Source organism: Leptonotus elevatus, chromosome 13 (genome assembly GCF_054856555.1).
Source record: "Leptonotus elevatus isolate MCC_2025b chromosome 13, RoL_Lele_1.0, whole genome shotgun sequence".
In the NCBI taxonomy this organism is placed as follows: domain Eukaryota; kingdom Metazoa; phylum Chordata; class Actinopteri; order Syngnathiformes; family Syngnathidae; genus Leptonotus; species Leptonotus elevatus.
Window position 1 is genome coordinate 12,151,189 of NC_141251.1, and position 11,331 is coordinate 12,162,519.

An 11,331-nucleotide genomic window follows, 5' to 3' on the forward strand; every position below is an offset into this window, starting at 1 on the left:
CCTCACAATCACAGGGAGACACATTAAAATGGAACCATTATAATAACACACAAGAGGTTATCACCATATAACAAAAAGGATATTCAGGATAGATAATAACCGATACCGTAGATTGGCAACTTGCCGAATAAGAGCAAAGTGATATAATTAAAAGCATAACTAATATAATATAAAAGTCCTCCTGTGTGGAATTTGCTTCGGCTACTTCCCACATTCCAAGAATATGCATGTTAGGTTAATTGAAAACTCTTAACTTGTTCATATCTGTAAATGTAAGATCACCTATAATAACCAATACATTATATGAATAGTAAAGAAAATGTGTGGATGAATGAGAGGGCAGTCATAGATGTATCAATTTAGAAAGTAGTTTTCAGTGGTGTAACTATGTGCTGCATTAAAAAAAAAAAGTTAGCAACACAAAAGGGCCCACAAATTGAAATAAGTCGAATTATTATTGTACCTCTCAGGCAATGTTACTCAAAACTTAAAATAAATAAACAAATACATTTCGTAGTACAAGAATATGTTAGCGCTCCTCTTGCGCCATCCCTGCCTCTACCAGAAGAGCCATCAGAATGTAGATGAGACCTGAAATCAAGTTGGATTTGGACTTTTGGAGGGAGACTTTTATTGACTTTTCAAGCGTGGCACAGAAGGCCTACTGATTATTTTTCTCTTACATAATTTATTTCCCCCTTCCAAATGATTCTTCACTCTTTGGCCATCTGACTTATGGGTGTTGGAAAGCCGAGTCTCAAGAGCTTTTCAATGCCCGGCCGGCACTGTGGTATCCATCAACATGTCATTGGTGCCCTTGTACAATGTTTTATTCAAAACTCTTGCTTCCTTAGGCCTGCTGGTCTTCTGTTTGAAACAATGAAAGGCAGTGAAAGGGAAAGAACGTGGCAATGCAATCTTAGCAGCATCTCGAAAGCAACACATTGATTCCCTCATATTGTTTTTATGAACCATCAATGGGAAGCTTGCATGTAAGCATATCCTCAATGCTGAGACTCTTTCTTCTTACTGTTAAGTCCTCTCTGTGCTTTTTCAGTGTTGAAGTGAGCTAATCAACAACTAGCTTCCTTTTGTCTTTGGACCAGCTAATTTCTTCCTCTTAACTCTCTATTATTGCTGAGCCAGTGATAATAACTTACTTGTGGCAAAATCCAGCCTTTTTTATCCATCTCGTGGGGCGGCCATTTTGCCACTTGCTGTCGACTGTAGACAGGGCTGGACAGGGCATCTGGCGTACAGGGCAGATGCCCGGTGGACCGGCCTCTTTTGGGCCGATGCAGTGCTTTTTAATTGTTATTATCCTACATTTACCCCAAGAGACTGGCCCACAATTTATTTTTTAATATGGATAGCAAACTGAAACATCATCAATAAACATCAGTGGCAGAACTACATGTTAGGCAAGAGGGGCAGGGAAATGCCAGGGCTGATTTTTTTGTACCAGTCCAGCCCTGACTGTAGATGACATCAATGTTGCTCAGATTTCATTAACAACCAATGACAGCGCAGCTTCAGAAAACAGGGTGAGCTCTGATTGGTTGTTGGCTGAACATTGATGTCATCTTGTCGACAGCAAGTGGCAAAAATGGCCGCCCCATGAGATGGATAAATGGATAAATGGATAAATGGATAAATGGATAAATGGATAAATGGATTTTGCTTCATAACTCATATTCCAAAAATGGAATGTCATGTTTAAACTAGTGAGGTCACATATAACATATTATTGTCAAGAAATGTTTAAGGTTGACTTCCACTTTTAGTTGAATGCAAGACATTGCTAGCCATCTAATTGTACAGCTAGCACTTAACACATCTGCTTGAAAGAGACAGCCAAGTAAATCCCGGCTCGTGTTATTCCCCTAAAGCCCCCGTTTACCAGAACGTCTGTTTGAAAGTCGTTAATTACACCAGTTGAGCTCCAGAGATCCTGTACGGAGATGGGAGAACTTTCCAGAAGGAAGAATAAACTGTACAGTAAGCTTTTGTCTGGTTTCCACCAAATTGCCATTCGTCGTGTCGTTATTAACATTCTCATGCAGCTGCCGTGCAATCTATTCCGACTGTCTGTTCACAGTCACCATGCCATTGACTGGCGACCAGTTGAGGGTGTTGTCCATCTATTACACTGGGATAGACTCCAGCTCGAGGAACAGTCCTGGTTGTTCCAAACCTCTGCAAATTGAAAAATGATGGAAGATGCTGTGCTCTTGGGAACATTAAAAGCAGCAGTCACTATTTTGTAGCTTCGCCACAAGCTTGTCTCTGAGCCCCTCACACAGTTCCTTTGACCTCATGGCTTTACAAACCATGCATTCATCCATTTTCTACTAACGCTTATCATGTTTATGGTAAAGCGGAAGCCTTTAACATATTGTTAAATTAATAGTTAATACCCCTCTGAAAATGGCGATCATAACTGTAAAAAATGTTTTTTGTAATGGAGCACCTTTAAAGGTTTTGGTCATTGTAGAGGCGCTAATCAACCACTGTAATGTCTTTTTTACTGCCGTGGTTCATATATACATTCCACTCACTTTCAGTGAACTGGGCCAGAAAATCAAAACATGCCCTTACAGAAATATTCACAGAGCACAAAGCACACTTGTCCTTTGTAGGCTCGTGCACCTTGAGGGTGGTCTTGATCATGAATGGCAACGGTATGCTGTTGTAAAGTGTACGACACCAAATCTTCGAAAGCCCTCCCCTTGCACTGCCACTATATCACTGACAGTATAATTAAAACATCAAACACGAGCGAGTCACATCCTGTGCAAAATATGAAACAAATGCGCAAAGATGTGTGCGGCTGGGGGACGGCGGCCATATGCAGCGAGAAGGTAGGTGGGCACACACTTCAGATTTAATTTGAAACATATAGAGCTACTCCACAGGGGGAATGTTTAGGTAAGAATATGGATGGCTTTTCAGCAGCCTGAAAAGTGTGTCATAAAACACAATCCATTCTGAGATGATGGAAAATGTTGGATTTATTCAAATTTTGACAAAACAAGTAATGGAAAGAATTCATTACAACTGTTGTTGTCATCTAACATTTATTAAATGTCAGGACTAATTAACATTTTAACATGCTGTCATTCTATTGGAAATAATATACAATTGAGCCACTAATCCCAATAAAGAACAATTATGGCTACACGTAAGTGAGAGGGGGGCGGGGGGGGGATGAGATTAAAGTTTTAATCTCACAAGAATGAAAATGGAATCTTTAAAAATATTTTTAAGAAAAGAGTGTCATGTTTTAAAAATTGACGTTCCAATATTATGATGTTAAAAACGGTAAGATAAGTACATAAAAAAGTAAATAAACTGAAAATGCAGCATTCTAATTAATTTTTGTTAGAATAAATGTACTTAAATTATCCCATATTTACTTTACTTGCTCTTGCAGCTGCAGAACAGGAACTGTGCCCTTATTGGAAGATAAGGACTGAAAGATGTTGTTGTTGGAACGCAGTGTAAAATAAATAAATAAAAAGAGAGGGCTCGGGAGTGTGTGCCTCAGAACGGGTAGGAGATTGTAACTGAGCACATCTCTGTCCGGTCTCCTCGCGAGCAAAAAATAATCTAAGCCTCTTGTCTTCCTTCCTTGTCTGTTGTTTATTAAATGTGCTCGGTTGTTTTAACCTGACAATATTGCCTTTGTGGAATATGAATTAGCAGCAAAATCCAACCGTTTTTATCCATTTCAGGGGGCAGCCATTTTGTCACTTGCTCTCGACTGAAAATGACGTCACAGTTGCTCAGGGCTCAGATCTTGTCAATGTTTTTGTTGCTTTATTCATATTTCACGAACACAATATTAATCAGAATACCGTATTTAAACAGATTACTAAATTACTTTACTAATTGTAAAGAAAATGTACGTGTTGACTTCCCCTTTAATGAGGAAGACATTAATGCAAAGATCCTTCTCATGCATCTCACATATTCACATTTGAGAATAACAAGACATTTGCTACTCAAAATAGCAACACCATTTTTAGAATTTTCAAGAAATGCAAAAATAAAACTGAATGGAAATGCTAGAAATTCATAAAAGGGCCCAAAATTCGCAAAAAAAGTTTTTACGCTTCGAAGGTTTGGATTTTGGAAAGTATTGAAAAAAGGAAAATGCGCATTTTGGCTATGGAAACAGGTTTTGCGAATATAAGCTGACAAGACCAGATACACATCGGACGTTTTGACCGGGTATAATATCCCATGTAATTTATAGTCCCAAAGCAATGTCGGACGATAAAGTAAGGTATGTTTGGGGGGGGGGACGAAACAGAAATCTTCTTGGAATTAATTAAAGAAGCGAATATTAATGCAATTCCAGATGGAAAACAGCAAAGAAACGCTACGGTTTATCAAGAATTACAAAAGCAAACTCATACATATGACGTCATCGCATGGCGCAGTCGCTTCCTGGTCTTCTTCTTCTACTTTACTATATGGTGTATACCGCCACCTACAGTCCCCTCTCAATAAGAGGCATAAGTCACATGTCCGTTTTGAGCATTTTCAGTAAATTTGCTTTAAAAATTTCGAAACAATTGGATGGAAACCTGACTACACACAAAAAAACACTACCTTACTTTGGATACAAGTAATCTTCCTCGACTAAACTTTAAATGCAATGACATATTGCATGCTATCATGTCTTTTGAGGCACATTTTCCCATCAAAATGTAGCCAAATTTGTGTCATAGTGGAACTGTTCCCCTTGCCACCACAAAATTAAAAAATCATACCTTACATCATCCTCTTTCCACTGACCAGAAACCTACGTGCACATTAGCATTTATTTCACTTTTGTAAACAGCTCAACATTGACAGACGTCTGCACTTTTCTAAGTGATTCCTGTGATTTAAACTCAAGACATCTTTCCATAAGTGAGAATTGTATCCTTCTCTGCGTCAAAGTTGTAGTAGGCCTAACATGATCCAGGCAGCAAGGCAGGCTCACATCTCGTCTACCAGAGAGTACGGTACGGATAGCAGGAGTAGATAGCATACAAGAGGAGGGTCAATCCTCCAGATTCCTCGCATGTTTCCACCTCAGTACTTAAGAGTGTTTGAAATAGCTGGGATGCCTGCAACTCAGCTAAAAGCTTCCCTTACCAAAAATAAGTATATTTAAGTATGCTTGAAGTATACTCAAAATTAGGAAAGTATACATCCAGTTTCCTTTTGCTTGTACTTATTGGAAGTATACTGCACCAAGTAAATGTTAACTGTACTTGTAAGTATACTAAAACACATACTAAAAGTTTACATACTGTGTAGTATATACTTAGAAAGCGCTCGCTAAGTAACCAAAATTATAGGTTACATTTATTAATGAAGCCCGAAAGATCATCTGGCTGGATAGCCTAGAGGTTAAGGTCGCTACCATTAGTAGCAGAGTTCGCTGGTTCGACCATTGTCAATTCATCACTGTGCTTTTTGCTGTAAACTAAACTGTGACATAAGTGTACCACAAAGTATACTTTGAAGTATACTTAATAGTGTACTTAAATATACCATAAAGTATACTTATTAATATACTTAAGTATACTTTTAAGTGTACTAATGTTCCAACTTAGTCCCAAGGAGTTTACTTAAAGTTTACGCTTAGTACAAGAATAAGTACACTCGAAAAATAAACGTAGGTATACTTAAGTATACTCTATATTATGTACTTAATGTATACTACTTTTTGGCAAGGGTTAGCACAAAGCAAAGGGGGAGAAAGTTGATGTGTCCAGCTCAAAACTGAGCATTTGTTCATTTAGATTTCCCCAAGTTGCAATGGCTAGGACAAAATAAAAGTGAAATGGGGAAACAGCGAAGTGAAGTGTACGTGTCTGATCAAAGTGTGCGTGTGTTTTCCCACACCACTGTCAGTATTGTGCCGAATGAAAAAGATAATAATACGAAACTTTTACCAGGAGAAACACAAAGAAATGGCATTGACAACTTTATACCTTTTATTTGATGAAAAATGAAAACAACTTTTCAGTTCATTCTATTAAATTGACTACAAAACCAATGCTTGTGAAACAGACTCAACTATATGAACGTAGACTGGAAGAAAATCAGCCAAATTGAATTGACGTATGCAATCCAGCTTTTTTCATTAGTGAGCTATCGTAGCAAACCAATGTTCATTCAAAAATCTTTGCTGACCAAAACTGAACAAAAATTATCACATATAGCCTACTGTAAGGTATGATTAAAATGCGATCAAGACTAATAAGTATTTTTGACCAAAAAACGAAGACTAAAGTTAAAATGGCTGCCAAAAATAACACTGTACAATAATAATAATAATAATAAAATGAAGTGTTATATTTTGGCAATTGGTCCAACTTGTCCCACCGTTGCAAGGACGCGGGGCAGGTTAGACATTTGTGCTGACTACAGTGGTCCCAGGAGTTTCTTTCCTGGGAGCAACAGGATGCCGGGTTAAATATTAAATGGTGGACAGAACCGGCCTGTCCTCGATAACGAGCAGCCAGGCATGAATTCTTCGGACGAGTCATTATTGTTAACGCAACTCTGATGCACTATTTATACGGCAGAGGGCTTTTGTGATGGATTTTCACTTTATTGTTGAAGCATCTGTTTGCAATTATGAGTCTTTTCACCTTAAGCAAATGAGTGCAGTTTGTCCATCATTCACTCTCTCGTATGGCTGGTATTTGTGACAAAATGAGCACTAAATAGGCTTTAGGAAGCAAACTATGTGTACTTAGGGACATATTGACGTGGTCACCTCAGAAAGACGCACATTCCCAGCATACACATAGCTCTCATTGTGTTTATAGATCGAGGGGGCCCCAGGTATAAATCACAAGGTCAGCGAATGGGCTGTCTGACCTTTAACCACTGAGCCCAGAAAAGACTCTGCTCTATGTTCTGATGTCATCAATGAGTCATTACCGTCAACACTCTCAACACCTACACGTCCAACCCTTACTCTGTTTGGCTGCTATTGGACGAGAAGCTGGTCACAGCACGTAAATTACTGTGCAGGACGGCAGTTACAGACTTGACCTTGGCTGTGAGCTGTTTTCAGTGCCCCAATCCCACATTGAATTCTGTCTATTGTTTCTTTGTGCCACTCTATATATGACTCTGTCTAGTGGCGGCCGGATAATAAGAAAAAGTCAATTATCGATGCATTCAAAAAAAGATTCTGATCAATTGAAATGACCTATGGATGGATATATACCAATACCAGTACGGGTACTCAACTCTTGAGTAGTCTCTGATGATACCATTAGTACTTTTGATACATAAAATTTCCCCCAAAAAACAATGACAAATCATTTTAAAGAAAGTCCTATATATCCCAATTTAACATTTCCCCCCTTACAATTGCATATTAGTGGCATTTTTCTATTCTTCTCATTTCTACTTCCTGGTTGTAAAATGGCCACAAGAGGGCTGCTGCTGTCGCGATTCCCGATCCCTTAAAATAAAGCTGGGTATTTGCCCGATGCTGTTACTTTGTCCTTACTAAAATAAGACTGAGGTAGTGAGGCAAAGCATATGTTTTCTTTAGGTGTGGCAAGGTGAGCTAAGGTTAACTACTTTGACCGTGAACGCCAATCTACGGCCTAATTTCAGCTGAACGGTCTCCAGAGGCGTAACCTCCTCACCAGGACCCTGCCCTTTGACCCCTTTTGATACAAGCTGTGTCTGCACTACATCCAGTGATAGAGACTGAACAGAAAAAAGAATCAATACAATTACTAAACAAAATATAAAGAGCTGTTTTCAAAAAGATCAATATTGACATTGTGTTCTGACGGAGCCATTGAAATGATTTAACAGGATATTTGTAAAAATTTAGCAGGTCTCACGTCTGGGTAAAAAAATGCCAAGTGGATTTATGGCAGTTTGGAAAAGAGCTCTTTGTACTTGACGAGCTATGTACACATGACAGTTCCTCTGCCCTGGAAATCCATACTTAATTAAGCAAACATTCCATTATAAGTTTATGCTTAATATTTACACGACTTCCTGCGCTTCCTCACAGAGGATCAACTGTGAGCAAGCTGGCTCGACCCAAATGCTTCAGGTTGCAGCATGCCCACATGAGCGGCTCAGACTGACAGATTGACATTGTTATGTCCCACATCTTGCAAGTCCTAATCATGCTCCTGAGCTCCCAAAAAAACTCATCTCTCAGCATTTGCCGGGTTCTTTTTCCACCACCCACTCGCCCTCAGCAATGTTTGAAGCTGTGAGTTGTGCAAAGCAGGATGGATTTAAAATTTCCTCCAGGCAGGTAAAGCACCTGGATGGCCTGTTCTGCAGAGCTGAATACACTTCAAGACAAAACCGCTTTTGTCTAAGTCATTTATATATTTAAAAAAAAAAAAAGAAAGAAAAAAGAAAAGAGTTGAACTCACCTCTGAAACATGCCAGGAAAAATCCATACAATACTTCTTTGAGTAAACAAGCATATATGTTTGAACACGTGGTGACTGATGGATGTCCTCGTTTTAAAAAATGCACTGCGCAAATAAATTAATCAAGGTCATTGCTCCATTTGGCTTCAAAGCACTTAAAACAGTTTGGATACCCTGCTGGTGCAGATTCCATCAATCATCATCATGTCACACTGGAAAAATGGGATGAGGCCAACATGCACAAATGTTCCAACAGAGCACATTTCAACAAAGTGAGTAGACAGCAGTTGTGGACATGTGTGATTGGTTCATTAAGTCTTGGACGTGTTCTGAGACTAAAAACTCACATATAATCTCTCAAGGACAGTAGAAAATTGAAGTTAAATAGTGTTGAATTGAATAGTAAAATAAGAAAATTCTTACTTCAAATAAGCAAAATTATCTGCCAGCAGAATTATTATTTTTTTAAACAATTTAAAATTGTAAGATTTTGAAAAATAAGAAAATTAATACTATGTCCATATCAACCACAGCGGTCTTGAAAATAGTATTTTTAGACTAAAAAGAAGTAATATTTACTTTTTTTTAAGCTGTAATAAATAGAACTATTTTCTTAAAATGCATAAGTATTTTTTAACGCTTGGATAACTTTTCCTGTCAAGCAGAGATGTAACAGGGTCCCACTTTCATTGTCTTTGGTATGGCCCAGCCAGGAATTCAACCTCCAAGTCTGAGGGCAGGCACTCCTATTCCACTACCACTCGATCACTGAGCAGGTACTGGAACAAGGAAAATAGTGCTTAGTAAAAATAACGGAAAAAAACCACTTAAGCTTCATTGCACTTTTGTCTGATTCTTTTCATACTTGTATTTTCCCCCATTTATCTTATTACAAGATTATACGAAATCTTGAAATCTGAGAATTCAATTTATGAAACCCCAGTTCAGGGCCTTTGATGTTGGTTAGTCGTCATCTTAAAATGTGGAAAATGCTTGTTTTAATCCTCACAGTACTTAAAACTGTCTGTTAACACTCAATGCCAAGACTGCTTGATCAAATAAGATAAATAAGTAATAAGTATCTTAAAATAAGCAAAATTATCTTGACTGATGATTTCCTTTAAAGCAAAAATAACATCAAGCAAATTTAGCTGAAATTTAAGAAATTACATTTGACTTAATATGTCCGTTTTCATATCAGCAGTGTGGCGAAAACACTGTGGGGGGAAAAAAACCTCAGCTTGAAATTACTGTTACAGTGAAAGTCAGGGAGGGAGACACACCTTGTAAGACGATCCCTGAGAATCCAAATGCTCACACCGGGCACCCCTCCCCTAACCTCATCAAGCTCTCATCAAACCTCTAGCCCTGAAAATGGAATTGTCGATAGCAAATGTGTGTTTTGCAGACGTGTTTTTTAAAATAAACTTTAATTTGCCATTGTGAGAACATGAAAAAAAGTAACAGCCTGACATTTCATATGGATGTCATAAGAGATGATTGGTTGAGAAATTACAGGGTCGGTGACCTCTGACACAGACAAAAGACAGCGTAGGGGTGAGAGGGGGCTGTGTAGGTTTCACGCCCCTTCTCAAATGCAGAGCTGGGTTGGAGGTTTTGTGCAATTGCTTCTCCTGTGAGAGGCCAAACACTCCAAGCGTAGACAATAAACCTGTGAGGGGGGAGCGGCAAACGGAAGAATAGCCAATGGGCAGAGACATAGAAAAGATGCAGGAAAGAGGAGGAGGGAGGAATAGTAGAAAAGAGGGCGAGCAAAAAAGAATGAGGAACATGAACCAAGGTTTAGTTGGCTACGAGGAATAAATCACAGGTGGAGTGAGAACATGACGCCTCTGGGCTCATGCTATTGTTTCCTTGTCAGATATCCAAATAGTCATCATCTGATTTGCACGTTGTTGTTTAGCTCCTCTCAGAAGCCCAATTGATCAGTGTAAACATTAACTAGGGTACAGGGAGATAAAAAAAAAGAGAGAGAGAGATAAAAAAAAAAAAGATTCATTCACAGTTTCACACATGAAGGGTCAACTTCTTTCTACGAGAAAAAACTCCTGGAAGTGCAAGTGAAATGGAAGTTGACGGGTTGTTGCATTTGCATACCGCAGAGCTGTTTGATAGAAATCATCCATTTTATGTTGAGTCATGGCGAGAATACGACCTGATACCAAAGCACAGAATCAAGCGTGCAATTGCATGTTACTTTATACTATAGTAAAAATGAGTTCAGCTTGCTAGGAAGTCAAACTGAAGATAAAGGTTGAATACAGTGTATGGAATAAATCCAACAGTGAAGAGTTAACTAGAGATAAATAAATCAATAGAGGCAACATGGCTTCAGTTCCTACTCAGTGACGGTTGTTCGTCCCAATATGTGCCCTGCGACTGACTGCCGAGTCGCCGACACTGTTGAAAAGGGATAATTATGACACCTGATACAAGGTCTAAGTTAGTGTTAATTTCGTCAACGAAAACTAAACACAAATAATTTCGTCAACCCACGTTTTTCACCGGACTAGACTAGACTAGACTAGAACCCTCATTGATAAACAATAAGTGGGACTAAATCAGTTTGCATTTTTCTCGATTAATGAAGACGAGACGAAAATGTAATTGACTAAATAAAAACTGGATTAAAATATATGGACATTTTAGTTCATGAACAAAAAACGAGATGAAAATGTAATGTTTTGCAAAATCTTATCTCGGCTAATCTGTCATGTGACACACACAGTGACACGCCCCCTTTTAAATCTGCAGCGAGCAAGTGCAACATGCACAAACACATGGGACAGACAGGAGGTGGATTCACGGTGAAAGGTTCTGTGAAATAGTTTTAGATCAGAAATGTTCAACATAATATGCTGGGAAAAAAATATACATGGGT